Source organism: Calliopsis andreniformis, unplaced genomic scaffold, assembly GCF_051401765.1.
Source record: "Calliopsis andreniformis isolate RMS-2024a unplaced genomic scaffold, iyCalAndr_principal scaffold0002, whole genome shotgun sequence".
In the NCBI taxonomy this organism is placed as follows: Eukaryota; Metazoa; Arthropoda; class Insecta; order Hymenoptera; family Andrenidae; genus Calliopsis; species Calliopsis andreniformis.
Window position 1 is genome coordinate 17,073,581 of NW_027480423.1, and position 16,283 is coordinate 17,089,863.

A 16,283-nucleotide genomic window follows, 5' to 3' on the forward strand; every position below is an offset into this window, starting at 1 on the left:
TCTATTTATTTTGTATTTTATGCTTCGGGCGTGGACTTCTAAGGCCCTAACGATTCGATCTGGTAGAGAAACGCCCTAGAGTGAAGCCTAGGTTGCCCGGAACGTAGAAATGGCCATTACTTTCGCACTGGTTGCAATTATTCTTTTTATACGAGGGAAAAACTGTTGTATTTATTTTGTATTTTATGCTTCTGGCGTTGACTTCTTAGGCCCTAACTATTCGATCTGGTGGAGCAACGCCCTAGAGTGTAGGCTAGGTTGCCGGGAGGTAGAAATGACCATCTCTTTCACACCGGTTACTATTATTCGTTTTTTACGATGGAAAAACTGTTGTATTTATATTGTGTTTTATGCCTCTGGAGTTGACTTCTTAGGCCCTAACGTTTCGCTCTGGTGTAACAGCGCCCTAGAGTGAAGCCTAGGTTGCGCGGAACGTAGAAATGACCATGACTTTCACACTGGCAGCAATTATTCCTGTTACACGATGGAAAAACTGTTGTATCTTTACTGTGTTTTAGGCTTCGGGCGTTGACTTCTATGGCCCTACCTATTCCATCTGGTGGAGCACCGCCCTAGAGTCAAGTCTAGGTTGCCCGGAACGTAGAAATGTTCATTACTTTCACACCGGTTGCAATTATTCAGGTTATACAATGGAAAAACTGCTGTATTTATATTGTATTTTATGCTTCGGGCATTGACTTCTAAGGCCCTAACTATTCGATGTGGTGGAGCAACGCCCTAGAGCGAAATCTGGGTTGCCAGGAACGTAGAAATGACCATTACTTTCACACTGGTTGCAATTATTCGTTTTATACGATGGAAAAGCTGTTGTATTTATATTAAATTTTATGCTTCTGGCGTTGACTTCTTAGGCCGTAGCTATTCGGTCGGGTGGAACAACGCCCTAGAGTGAAGCCTAGGTTGCCCGGAACGTAGAAATGGCCATTACATTCACACTGCTCGCAATTATTCATTTTATACAATGGAAAAACTGACGTATCTTTATTGTATTTTATGCTTCGGGTGTTGACCACTAAGGCCCTAACTATTCGACCTGGTTGACCGACGCCCTAGAGTGAAGCCTTGGTAGCCTGGAATGTATAAATGACCATAACTTTCACACTGTTTGCAATTATTCGTTTTATACGATGGAAAAGCTGTTGTATTCATATTGTGTTTTATGCTTCTGGCGTTGACTTCTTATGCCCTAACTATTCGATCTGGTGGAGCAACGCCCTAGAGTGAAGCCTAGGTTGCCCGGAACGTAGAAATGACCATTACTTTCGCACTGGTTGCAATTATTCTTTTTAAACGAGGGAAAAACTGTTGTATTTATTTTGTATTTTATGCTTCTGGCGTTGACTTCTTAGGTCCTAACTATTCGATCTGGTGGAGCAACGCCCTAGAGTGAAGCCTAGGTAGCCCGGAACGTAGAAATGACCATTACCTGCACACTGGTTGCAATTATTCCTGTTACGCGATGAAAGGGCTGTTGTATTTATACTGTATTTTATGCTTCTGGCGTTGACTTCTAAGTCCCTAGCTATTCGATCTGGTGGAGCAGCGCCCTAGAGTGAAGCCTAGGTTGCCCGGAACGTAGAAATGACCATTAACTTCACACTGGTTGCAATTATTCCTGTTACGCGATGAAAAGACTGTTGTATTTATACTCTATGTTATGCTTCTGGCGTTGACTTCTAAGTCCCTAGCTATTCGATATGGTGGAGCAGCGCCCTAGAGTGAAGCCTAGGTTTCCCGGAACGTAGAAATGACCATTACCATCACACTGGTTGCAATTATTCCTGTTATACGGTGGACAAACTGTTGGATTTTTATTGTACTTTATGCTTCTGGCGTTGACTTCTTAGGACCTAACTATTCGATCTGGTGGAACAACGCCCTAGAGTGGAGCCTAGGTTGCCCAGAACGCAGAAATGACCATAACTTTCACACTGGTTGCAATTATTCGTTTTATACAATGGAAAAACTGTTCCTTCTATTTTGTATTTTATGCTTCGGGCGTTGACTTCTAAGGCCATACCTATTCGATCTGGCGGAGCAACGCCCTAGAGTGAAGCCTAGGTTGCCCGGAACGTAGAAATGACCATATCCTTCACCCTGGTTGCAATTATTCCTGTTACACGATGCAAAAACTGTTGTATTTATATTGTATTTTAAGCTTCTGGCGTTGACTTCTAAGGCCCAAACTATTCGATGCGGTGGAGCAACGCCCTAGAGTGAAGCCTATGTTCCCCGGAACGTAGAAATGTCCATTACTTTCACACTGGTTGCAATTATTCCTTTTTTTCGGTGGAAAAACTGTTGTATTTATTTTGTATTTGGTGCTTCTGGCGTTGACTTCCTAGGCCCTAACTATTCGATCTGGTGGAACGACGCCCTAGAGTGAGGCAGACGTTGCCCGGAACGTATAAATGACAATCACTTTCACACTGGTTGCAATTATTCCTGTTATACGATGGAAAAGCTGTTGGATTTTTATTGTATTTTATGCTTCAGGCGTTGTCTTCTAAGGTCGTAGCTATTCGATGTGGTGGAGCAACGCCATAGAGTGAAGCCTAGGTTGCCCGGAACGTAGAAATGACCATATCTTTCACACTGCTTGCAATTATTCATTTTATACAATGGAAAGACTATTCTATTTATTTGCATTTTATGCTTCGGGCGTTGACTTCTAAGGCCCTAACTATTCGATCTGGTGGAGCAACGACCTAGGGTACAGTCTAGGATGCCCGGAACGTAGAAATGACCATAACTTTCACACTGGTTGCAATTATTCGTTCTATACGATGGAAAAGCTGTTGTATTTATTGTGTGTTTTATGCTTCTGGCGTTGACTTCTTAGGCACTAACTATTCGATCTGGTGCAGCAACGACCTAGGGTACAGTCTAGGATGCCCAGAACGTAGAAATGACCATAACTTTCACACTGGTTGCAATTATTCGTTCTATACGATGGAAAAGCTGTTGTATTTATTGTGTGTTTTATGCTTCTGGCGTTGACGTCTTAGGCCCTAACTATTCGATCTGGTGGAGCAACGCCATAGAGTGAAGCCCAGGTTGCCCAAAATGTAGAAATGACCATAACTTTCAATCTGGTTGCAATTGTTCGTTGTATACGTTGGAAAAACTGTTGTATTTATTTTGTATTTTATGCTTCTGGCGCAGACTTCTAAGGCCGTAACAATTGGATCTGGAGGAACAACGCCCTAGAGTGAAGCCTAGGTTGCCCGGAACGTAGAAATGACCATTACCTTCACACATGTTGCAGTTATTCCTGTTATACGATGGAAAACTGTTGTATTTATATTGTATTTTAAGCTTCTGGCGTTGACTTCTAAGGCCCAAACTATTCGATGTGGTGGAGCAACGCCCTAGAGTGAAGCCTATGTTGCCCGGAACGTAGAAATGTCCATTACTTTCACACTGGTTGCAATTATTCCTTTTTTTCGGTGGAAAAACTGTTGTATTTATTTTGTATTTGGTGCTTCTGGCGTTGAGTTCCTAGGCCCTAACTATTCGATCTGGTGGAACGACGCCCTAGAGTGAGGCAGACGTTGCCCGGATCGTATAAATGACCATCACTTTCACACTGGTTGCAATTACTCCTCTTATACGATGGAAAAGCTGTTGGATTTTTATTGTATTTTATGCTTCAGGCGTTGTCTTCTAAGTCCGTAGCCATTCGATCTGGTGGAGCAACGCCCTAGAGTGAAGCCTATTTTGCCGTGAACGTAGAAATGACCATAACTTTCACACTGGTGCAGTTATTCGTTTTATACAATGGAAAAACTGTTCTATTTATTTTGTATTTTATGATTCGAGCGTTGACTTCTAAGGCCCAAACTATTCTATCTGGTGGGGCAACTTCCAAGAGTCAAGCCTATGTCGCCCGGAACGTAGAAATGACCATAACTTTCACACCGGTTTCAATTATTCAGGTTATACAATGGAAGAGCTCTTGCATTTATATAGTGTTTTATGCTTCTGGCGTTGACTTCTTAGGCCCTAACTATTCGATCTGGTGGAGCAACGTCCTAGAGTGAAGCCTAGGTTGCCCGGATCGTAGAAATGACCACAACCTTCACACCGGTTTCAATTATTCAGGTTATACAATGGTAGAGCTGTTGCATTTATATAGTGTTTTATGCTTCTGGCGTTGACTTCTTTGGCCCTAACTATTCGATCTGGTGGAGCAACGCCCTAGAGTGAAGCCTAGGTTGCCCGGAACGTAGAAATGACCATATCTTTCACACCGGTTTCTATTATTCGTTTTTTACGATGGAAAAACTGTTGTATTTATATTGAACTTTAAGCTGCTGGCGTTGACTTCTAAGGCCCTAACTATTCGATCTGGCTGACCAACGCCCTAGAGTGAAGCCGATGTTGCCCGGAACGTAGAAATGACCATTACATTCACACTGCTTGCAATTATTCAATTTATACAATGGAAAAACTATTCTATTTATTTTGCATTTTATGCTTCGCGCGTTGACTTCTAAGACCATAACTATTCGATCTGGTGGAGCAGCGACCTAGGGTACAGTCTAGGTTGCCCGGAACGTAGAAATGACCATAACTTTCACACTGGTTGCAATTATGCGTTCGATACGATGGAAAAGCTGTTGTATTTATTGTGTGTTTTATGCTTCTGGCGTTGACTTCTTAGGCCCTAACTATTCGATCTGGTGGAGCAACGCCCTAGAGTGAAGCGTAGGTAGCCCGGAACGTAGAAATGACCATTACCTGCACACTGGTTGCAATTATTCCTGTTACGCGATGAAAGGACTGTTGTATTTATACTGTATTTTATGCTTCTGGCGTTGACTTCTAAGTCCCTAGCTATTCGATCTGGTGGAGCAGCGCCGTAGAGTGAAGCCTAGATTGCCCGGAACGTAGAAATGACCATTACCTTCACACTGGTTGCAATTATTCCTGTTACGCGATGAAAAGACTGTTGTATTTATACTCTATTTTATGCTTCTGGCGTTGACTTCTAAGTCCCTAGCTATTCGATATGGTGGAGCAGCGCCCTAGAGTGAAGCCTAGGTTTCCCGGAACGTAGAAATGACCATTACCATCACACTGGTTGCAATTATTCCTGTTATACGGTGGACAAACTGTTGGATTTTTATTGTACTTTATGCTTCTGGCGTTGACTTCTTAGGACCTAACTATTCGATCTGGTGGAACAACGCCCTAGGGTGAAGCCTAGGTTGCCGGGAAAGTAGAAATGACCATAACTTTCACACTGTTTGCTAATATACATTATATACGATGGAAAGGCTGTTGTATTTATATTGTATTTTATGCTTCTGGCGTTGACTTCTTAGGCCCTAACTATTTAACCTGGTGAAGCACCGCGCTAGAGTGAAGAGTAGGTTGCCCGGAACGTAGAACATACCATTACCTTCACACTGGTTGCAATTATTCCTGTTATACGATGGAAAAACTGTTGCATCTTTATTGTGTTTTATGCTTCTGGCGTGGACTTCTTAGGCCCTAACCATTCGATCTGGTGGAACAACGCCCTAGGGTGAAGCCTACGTTGCCCGGAACGTAGAAATGACCATAACTTTCACACTGGTAGCAATTATTCGTTTTATACGATGGAAAAGCCTTAGTATTTATATCGTGTTTTATGCTTCTGGCGTTGACCCCTTAGGCCCTAACTATTCTATCTGGTGGAACAACGCCCTGGAGTGGAGCCTAGGTTGCCCAGAACGCAGAAATGACCATAACTTTCACACTGGTTGCAATTATTCGTTTTATACAATGGAAAAACTGTTCCTTCTATTTTGTATTTTATGCTTCGGGCGTTGACTTCTAAGGCCATACCTATTCGATCTGGCGGAGCAACGCCCTAGAGTGAAGCCTAGGTTGCCCGGAACGTAGAAATGACCATATCCTTCACCCTGGTTGCAATTATTCCTGTTACACGATGCAAAAACTGTTGTATTTATATTGTATTTTAAGCTTCTGGCGTTGACTTCCTAGGCCCTAACTATTCGATCTGGTGGAACGACGCCCTAGAGTGAGGCAGACGTTGCCCGGATCGTATAAATGACAATCACTTTCACACTGGTTGCAATTATTCCTGTTATACGATGGAAAAGCTGTTGGATTTTTATTGTATTTTATGCTTCAGGCGTTGTCTTCTAAGGTCGTAGCTATTCGATGTGGTGGAGCAACGCCATAGAGTGAAGCCTAGGTTGCCCGGAACGTAGAAATGACCATATCTTTCACACTGCTTGCAATTATTCATTTTATACAATGGAAAGACTATTCTATTTATTTGCATTTTATGCTTCGGGCGTTGACTTCTAAGGCCCTAACTATTCGATCTGGTGGAGCAACGACCTAGGGTACAGTCTAGGATGCCCAGAACGTAGAAATGACCATAACTTTCACACTGGTTGCAATTATTCGTTCTATACGATGGAAAAGCTGTTGTATTTATTGTGTGTTTTATGCTTCTGGCGTTGACGTCTTAGGACCTAACTATTCGATCTGCTCGAACAACGCCCTAGAGTGAAGCCTAGGTTGCCCAGAACGCAGAAATGACCATAACTTTCACACTGGTTGCAATTATTCGTTTTATACAATGGAAAAACTGTTCTTCTTACTTTGTATTTTATGCTTCGGGCGTTGACTTCTAAGGCCATACCTATTCGATCTGTCGGAGCAACGCCCTAGAGTGAAGCCTAGGTTGCCCGGAACGTAGAAATGCCCATATCTTTCACACCGGTTTCTATTATTCGTTTTTTACGATGGAAAAACTGTTGTATTTATATTGAACTTTAAGCTGCTGGCGTTGACTTCTAAGGCCCTAACTATTCGATCTGGCTGACCAACGCCCTAGAGTGAAGCCGATCTTGCCCGGAACGTAGAAATGACCATTACCTTCACACTGCTTGCAATTATTCAATTTATGCAATGGAAAAACTATTCTATTTATTTTGCATTTTATGCTTCGCGCGTTGACTTCTAAGACCATAACTATTCGATCTGGTGGAGCAACGACCTAGGGTACAGTCTAGGTTGCCCGGAACGTAGAAATGACCATAACTTTCACACTGGTTGCTTTTATTCGTTCGATACGATGGAAAAGCTGTTGTATTTATTGTGTGTTTTATGCTTCTCGCGTTGACTTCTTAGGCCCTAACTATTCGACCTGGTGGAGCAATGCCCTAGAGTGAAGCCCAGGTTGCCCAAAATGTAGAAATGACCATAACTTTCAATCTGGTTGCAATTATTCGTTTTATACGTTGGAAAAACTGTTGTATTTATTTTGTATTTTATGCTTCTGGCGCTGACTTCTAAGGCCCTAACAATTGGATCTGGAAGAACAACGCCCGAGAGTGAAGCCTAGGCCGCCCGGAACGTAGATATGACCATTACCTGCACACTGGTTGCAATTATTCCTGTTACGCGATGAAAAGACTGTTGTATTTATACTCTATTTTATGCTTCTGGCGTTGACTTCTAAGTCCCTAGCTATTCGATATGGTGGAGCAGCGCCCTAGAGTGAAGCCTAGGTTTCCCGGAACGTAGAGATGACCATTACCATCACACTGGTTGCAATTATTCCTGTTATACGGTGGACAAACTGTTGGATTTTTATTGTACTTTATGCTTCTGGCGTTGACTTCTTAGGACCTAACTATTCGATCTGGTGGAACAACGCCCTAGAGTGGAGCCTAGGTTGCCCAGAACGCAGAAATGACCATAACTTTCAGACTGGTTGCAACTATTCGTTTTATACATTGGAAAAACTGTTCTTTTTATTTTGTATTTTATGCTTCGGGCGTTGACTTCTAAGGCCATACCTATTCGATCTGGCGGAGCAACGCCCTAGAGTGAAGCCTAGGTTGCCCGGAACGTAGAAATGACCATATCCTTCACCCTGGTTGCAATTATTCCTGTTACACGATGGAAAAACTGTTGCATTTTTATTGTATTTTATGCCTCTGGCGTTGACTTCTAAGTCCCTAGCTATTCGCTCTGGTGGAGCAGCGCCCTAGAGTGAAGCCTAGGTTTCCCGGAACGTAGAAATGACCATTACCATCACACTGGTTGCAATTATTCCTGTTATACGGTGGACAAACTGTTGGATTTTTATTGTACTTTATGCTTCTGGCGTTGACTTCTTAGGACCTAACTATTCGATCTGGTGGAGCAACGCCCTAGAGTGAAGCCTAGGTTGCCCACAACGCAGAAATGACCATAACTTTCACACTGGTTGCAATTATTCGTTTTATACAATGGAAAAACTGTTCTTCTTACTTTGTATTTTATGCTTCGGGCGTTGACTTCTAAGGCCACACCTATTCGATCTGTCGCAGCAACGCCCTAGAGTGAAGCCTAGGTTGCCCGGAACGTAGAAATGCCCATATCCTTCACACTGGTTGCATTATTCCTGTTACACGATGGAAAAACTGTTGCATTTTTATTGTATTTTATGCCTCTGGCGTTGACTTCTTAGGCCCTAACTATTCGATCTGGTGGAGCAACGCCCTGGAGTGAAGCCTAGGTTTGCCCGGAACATAGAAATGACCATAACTTTCACACCGGTTGCAAATATTCGTTTTATACGGTGGAAAAACTGTTTTATTTATATTGTGTTTTATGCCTCTGGAGTTGACTTCTTAGGCCCTAACTATTCGATCTGGTGGAGCAACGCCCTAGAGTGAAGCCAAGGTTGCCCGGAACGTAGAAATGACCATATCTTTCACACCGGTTTCTATTATTCGTTTTTTACGATGGAAAAACTGTTGTATTTATATAGAACTTTAAGCTGCTGGCGTTGACTTCTAAGGCCCTAACTATTCGATCTGGCTGACCAACGCCCTAGAGTGAAGCCGATCTTGCCCGGAACGTAGAAATGACCATTACCTTCACACTGCTTGCAATTCATCAATTTATGCAATGGAAAAACTATTCTATTTATTTTGCATTTTATGCTTCGCGCGTTGACTTCTAAGACCATAACTATTCGATCTGGTGGAGCAACGACCTAGGGTACAGTCTAGGTTGCCCGGAACGTAGAAATGACCATAACTTTCACACTGGTTGCAATTATTCGTCCGATACGATGGAAAAGCTGTTGTATTTATTGTGTGTTTTATGCTTCTGGCGTTGACTTCTTAGGCCCTAACTATTCGACCTGGTGGAGCAATGCCCTAGTGTGAAGCCCAGGTTGCCCAATATGTAGAAATGACCATAACTTTCAATCTGGTTGCAATTATTCGTTTTATACGTTGGAAAAACTGTTGTATTTATTTTGTATTTTATGCTTCTGGCGCTGACTTCTAAGGCCTTAACAATTGGATCTGGAAGAACAACGCCCGAGAGTGAAGCCTAGGCCGCCCGGAACGTAGATATGACCATTACCTGCACACTGGTTGCAATTATTCCTGTTACGCGATGAAAAGACTGTTGTATTTATACTCTATTTTATGCTTCTGGCGTTGACTTCTAAGTCCCTAGCTATTCGATATGGTGGAGCAGCGCCCTAGAGTGGAGCCTAGGTTGCCCAGAACGCAGAAATGACCATAACTTTCAGACTGGTTGCAATTATTCGTTTTATACAATGGAAAAACTGTTCTTTTTATTTTGTATTTTATGCTTCGGGCGTTGACTTCTAAGGCCATACCTATTCGATCTGGCGGAGCAACGCCCTAGAGTGAAGCCTAGGTTGCCCGGAACGTAGAAATGACCATATCCTTCACCCTGGTTGCAATTATTCCTGTTACACGATGGAAAAACTGTTGCATTTTTATTGTATTTTATGCCTCTGGCGTTGACTTCTTAGGCCCTAACTATTCGATCTGGTGGAGCAACGCCCTAGAGTGAAGCCTAGGTTTGCCCGGAACATAGAAATGACCATAACTTTCACACCGGTTGCAAATATTCGTTTTATACGATGGAAAAACTGTTGTATTTATATTGTGTTTTATGCCTCTGGAGTTGACTTCTTAGGCCCTAACTATTCGATCTGGTGGAGCAACGCCATAGAGTGTAGCCTAGGTTGCCCGGAACGTAGAAATGACCATAACTTTCACACCGGTTGCAATTATTCGTTTTATACGATCCAAAAACTGTTGTATTTATTTTGTATTTTATGCTCCTGGCGTTGACTTCTAAGTCCGTAGCCATTCGATCTGGTGGAGCAACGCCCTAGAGTGAAGCCTATCTTGCCGTGAACGTAGAAATGACCATAACTTTCACACTGGTGCAGTTATTCGTTTTATACAATGGAAAAACTGTTCTATTTATTTTGTATTTTATGATTCGAGCGTTGACTTCTAAGGCCCAAACTATTCTATCTGGTGGGGCAACTTCCAAGAGTCAAGCCTATGTCGCCCGGAACGTAGAAATGACCATAACTTTCACACCGGTTTCAATTATTCAGGTTATACAATGGAAGAGCTGTTGCATTTATATAGTGTTTTATGCTTCTGGCGTTGACTTCTTAGGCCCTAACTATTCGATCTGGTGGAGCAACGCCCTAGAGTGAAGCCTAGGTTGCCCGGATCGTAGAAATGACCACAACTTTCACACCGGTTTCAATTATTCAGGTTATACAATGGTAGAGCTGTTGCATTTATATAGTGTTTTATGCTTCTGGCGTTGACTTCTTAGGCCCTAACTATTCGATCTGGTGGAGCAACGCCCTAGAGTGAAGCCTAGGTTGCCCGGAACGTAGAAATGACGATATCTTTCACACCGGATTCTATTATTCGTTTTTTACGATGGAAAAACTGTTGTATTTATATTGAACTTTAAGCTGCTGGCGTTGACTTCTAAGGCCCTAACTATTCGATCTGGCTGACCAACGCCCTAGAGTGAAGCCGATGTTGCCCGGAACGTAGAAATGACCATTACATTCACACTGCTTGCAATTATTCAATTTATACAATGGAAAAACTGTTGTATTTATTCTGTATTTTATGCTTCTGGCGCTGACTTCTAAGGCCCTAACAATTGGATCTGGAGGAACAACGCCCTAGAGTGAAGCCTAGGTTGCCCGGAACGTAGAAATGACCATTACCAGCACACTGGTTGCAATTATTCCTGTTACGCGATGAAAAGACTGTTGTATTTATACTGCATTTTATGTTTCTGGCGTTGACTTCTAAGTCCCTAGCTATTCGATCTAGTGGAGCAGCGCCCTAGAGTGAAGCTTAGGTTTGCCCGGGACATAGAGATGACCATAACTTTCACACCGGTTGCAGATATTCGTTTTATACGATGGAAAAACTGTTTTATTTTTATTGTGTTTCATGCCTTTGGAGTTGACTTCTTAGGCCCTAACTATTCGATCTGGTGGAGCAACGCCATAGAGTGTAGCCTAGGTTGGCCGGAACGTAGAAATGACCATAACTTTCACACCGGTTGCAATTATTCGTTTTATACGATGGAAAAACTGTTGTATTTATTTTGTATTTTATGCTCCTGGAGTTGAGTTCTAAGTCCGTAGCCATTCGATCTGGTGGAGCAACGCCCTAGAGTGAAGCCTAGGTTGCCCGGAACGTAGAAATGACCCTAACTATCAAACCAGATACAATTATCCGTTTTATACGATGGAAAAACTGTTGTATTTATTTTGTATTTTATGCTTCTGGCGTTGACTTCTAAGGCCCTAACTATTCGATCTGGTGGAGTAACGCCTTAGAGTCAAGCCTATGTCGCCGGGAACGTAGAAATGACCATAACTTTCACACTGGTTGCAATTATTCGTTTTATACAATGTAAAAGCTGTTGTATTTATATTGTATTTTATGCTTCTGGCGTTGACTTCTAAGTCCCTAGCTATACGATCTGGTGGAGCAGCGCCCTAGAGTGAAGCCTAGGTTTCCCGGAACGTAGAAATGACCATTACCATCACACTGGTTGCAATTATTCATTTTATACGATGGAAAAACTGTTGTATTTATTATTGTATTTTATGCTCCGGGCATAGACTTCTAAGGCCCTGGCTATTCGATCTGGAGGAGCAACGCCCTTGAGTGAAGCCTAGGTTGCCCGGAACGTAGAAATGACCCTAACCTTCAATCCTGTTTCAATTATCCGTTTTATACGATGGAAACACTGTTGTGTTTATTTTGTATTTTATGCTTCTGGCGTTGACTCCTAAGGCCCTATCTATTCGATCTGGTGGAGTAACGCCCTAGAGTGAAGCCTAGGTTGCCCGGAACGTAGAAATGACCATTACCTTCACACTGGTTGCAATTACCACTGTTACACGATGCAAAAACTGCTGTATTTATATTGTATTTTATGCTTCGGGAATTGACTTCTAAGGCCCTAACCATTCGATGTGGCGGAGCAACGCCCTAGAGTGAAGCTTAGGATTGCTCGGAACATAGAGATGACCATAACTTTCACACCGGTTGCAAATATTCGTTTTATACGATGGAAAAACTGTTTTATTTTTATTGTGTTTTATGACTCTGGAGTTGACTTCTTAGGCCCTAACTATTCGATCTGGTGGAGCAACGCCATAGAGTGTAGCCTAGATTGCCCGGAACGTAGAAATGACCATATCCTTCACACTGGTTGGAATTATTCCTGTTACACGATGGAAAAACTGTTGTACTTATATTGTATTTTATGCTCCTGGAGTTGACTTGTAAGTCCGTAGCCATTCGATCTGGTGGAGCAACACCCTAGAGTGAAGCCTATGTTGCCGGGAACGTAGAAATGACCATAACTTTCATACTGGTGCAGTTATTCGTTTTATACAATGGAAAAACTGTTCTATTTATTTTGTATTTTATGATTCGAGCGCTGACTTCTAAGGCCCAAACTATTCTATCTGGTGGCGCAACGTCCAAGCGTCAAGCCTATGTCGCCGGGAACGTAGAAATGACCATAACTTTCACACTGGTTGCAATTATTCGTTTTATACAATGTAAAAGCTGTTGTATTTATATTGTATTTTATGCTTCTGGCGTTGACTTCTAAGTCCCTAGCTATACGATCTGGAGGAGCAGCGCCCTAGAGTGAAGCCTAGGTTTCCCGGAACGTAGAAATGACCATTACCATCACACTGGTTGCAATTATTCATTTTATACGATGGAAAAACTGTTGTATTTATTATTGTATTTTATGCTCCGGGCATAGACTTCTAAGGCCCTGGCTATTCGATCTGGAGGAGCAACGCCCTTGAGGGAAGCCTAGGTTGCCTGGAACGTAGAAATGACCCTAACTTTCAATCCTGTTTCAATTATCCGTTTTATACGATGGAAACACTGTTGTATTTATTTTGTATTTTATGCTTCTGGCGTTGACTTCTAAGGCCCTATCTATTCGATCTGGTGGAGTAACGCCCTAGAGTGAAGCCTAGGTTGCCCGGAACGTAGAAATGACCATTACCATCACACTGGTTGCAATTACCACTGTTACACGATGCAAAAACTGCTGTATTTATATTGTATTTTATGCTTCGGGAATTGACTTCTAAGGCCCTAACCATTCGATGTGGCGGAGCAACGCCCTAGAGCGAAATCTAGGTTGCCAGGAACGTAGAAATGACCATATCCTTCACACTGGTTGGAATTATTCCTGTTACACGATGGAAAAACTGTTGTACTTATATTGTATTTTATGCTCCTGGTGTTGACTTCTAAGTCCCTAGCTATTCGATCTGGTGGAGCAGCGCCCTAGGGTGAAGCCTAGGTTTCCCGGAACGTAGAAATGACCATTACTTTCACACTGCTTGCAATTATACCTGTTATACAGTGGACATACTGTTGGATTTTTATTGTACTTTATGCTTCTGGCGTTGACTTCTTAGGCCCTAACTATTCGATTTGGTGGAGCAACGCCATAGAGTGTAGCCTAGGTTGCCCGGAACGTAGAAATGACCATAACTTTCACACCGGTTGCAATTATTCGTTTTATACGATGGAAAAATTGTTGTATCTATTTTGTATTTTATGCTCATGGCGTTGACTTCTAAGTCCGTAGCCATTCGATCTGGTGGAGCAACACCCTAGAGTGAGGCCTATGTTGCCGGGAACGTAGAAATGACCATAACTTTCACACTGGTGCAGTTATTCGTTTTATACAATGGAAAAACTGTTCTATTTATTTTGTATTTTATGATTCGAGCGTTGACTTCTAAGGCCCAAACTATTCTATCTGGTGGGGCAACGCCCATGAGTCAAGCCTAAGTCGCCCGGAGCGTAGAAATGACCATAACTTTCACACTGGTTGCAATTATTCGTTTTATACAATGGAAAAGCTGTTGTATTTCTATTGTCTTTTATGCTTCTGGCGTTGACTCCTAAGTCCCTAGCTATACGATCTGGTGGAGCGGCGCCCTAGAGTGAAGCCTAGGTTTCCCGGAACGTAGAAATGACCATTACCATCACACTGGTTGCAATTATTCATTTTATACGATGGAAAAACTGTTGTACTTTTATTGTACTTTATGCTCCGGGCATTGACTTCTAAGGCCCTGGCTATTCGATCTGGAGGAGCAACGCCCTTGAGTGAAGCCTAGGTTGCCCGGATCGTAGAAATGACCCTAACTTTCAAACCAGTTTCAATTATCCGTTTTATACGATGGAAAAACTGTTGTACTTATTTTGTTTTTTATGCTTCTGGCGTTGACTTCTAAGGCCCTAACTATTCGATCTGGTGGAGCAACGCCATAGAGTGTAGCCTAGGTTTCCCGGAACGTAGAAATGACCATCACTTTCACACCGGTTGCAATTATTCATTCTATACGAGGGAAGAACTGTTGTATTATATTGTATTTTATGCTTCTGGCGTTGACTTCTAAGTCCCTAGCAATTCGATCTGGTGGAGCAGCGCCCTAGAGTGAAGCCTAGGTTTCCCGGAACGTAGAAAGGACCACTACCATCACACTGGTTGCAATTATTCCTGTTATACGGTGGACAAACTGTTGGATTTTTATTGTATTTTATGCTTCTGGCGTTGACTTCTATGTCCCTAGCTATTCGATCTGGTGCAGCAACGCCCTAGAGCGGAGCCTAGGTTGCCCGGAACGTAGATATGACCATCACTTTCACACTGGTTGCAATTATTCATGCTATACGTTGGAAAAACTGTTGCATTTTTATTGCATTTCTGCTACTGGCATTGACTTCTAATGTCCTAGCTATTCGAGCTGGCCGTGCAACGCCCTATAGTGAAGCCTAGGTAGCCCGGGACCTAGAAATTACCATCACTTTCACACTGTTTGCATTTATTCATTTTATACGATGGAAAAGCTGTTGTATTTCTATTGTATTTTATGCTTCTGGCGTTGACTTCTAATGCCGTAGCTATTAGATGTGGTGGAGCAATGCCCTGGAGTGAGGCCTAGGTTGCACGGAACGTAGAAATGACAATTACTTTCACACTGGTTGCAATTATTCATTTTATACGATGGAAAAGCTGTTGTATTTTTATTGTATTTTATGCTTCTGGCGTTGACTTCTAAGACCCTAGCTATTCGATCTGGTGGAGCAACGCCTTATAGTCAAGTTTAGGTTGCCTGGAACGTAGATATGACCATAACTTTCACAGTGGTTCCAATTATTCGTTTTATACGAAGGAAAGAATGTTGCTTTATTTTGTATTTTATGCTTCTGGCGATGACTTCTAAGGCTCTAGCTATTCGATCTGGTGGAGTAACGCCCTAGAGTGAAGCCTAGGTTGCCCGGAACGTAGAAACGGCCATTACTTTCACACTGGTTGCAATTATTCATTTTATACGTTGGAAAAACTGTTGTATTTATTTTGCATTTGGGCCTTCTGGCGTTGACTTCTTAGGCCCTAACTATTCGAACTGGTGGAGCAACGCCCTAGAGTGAAGCCTAGGTTGCCCGCAAGGTAGAAATGACCATTAGTTTCACACTGGTTGCAATTATTCGTTTTATACGATGGAAAAACTGTTGTATTTATATTGTATTTTATGCTTCTGGCGTTGACTTCAAAGGCACTGACTATTCGATCTGGTGGAGCAACGCCCTAGAGTGAAGCCTAGGTTGCCCGGAACGTAGAAATGACCATTACATTCACACTGGTTGCAATTATTCGTCTTATACGATGGAAAAGCTGTTGTATTTATATCGTATTTTATGCTTCTGGCGTTGACTTCTAAGGCCGTAGCTACTCGATGTGGTGGAGCAACGCCCTAGAGTGAAGCCTAGGTTGCTCGGAACGTAGAAATGACCATTACCTTCACACTGTTTCCAATTATTCATTTTATACGATGGCAAAGCTGTTGCATTTATATTGTATTTTAT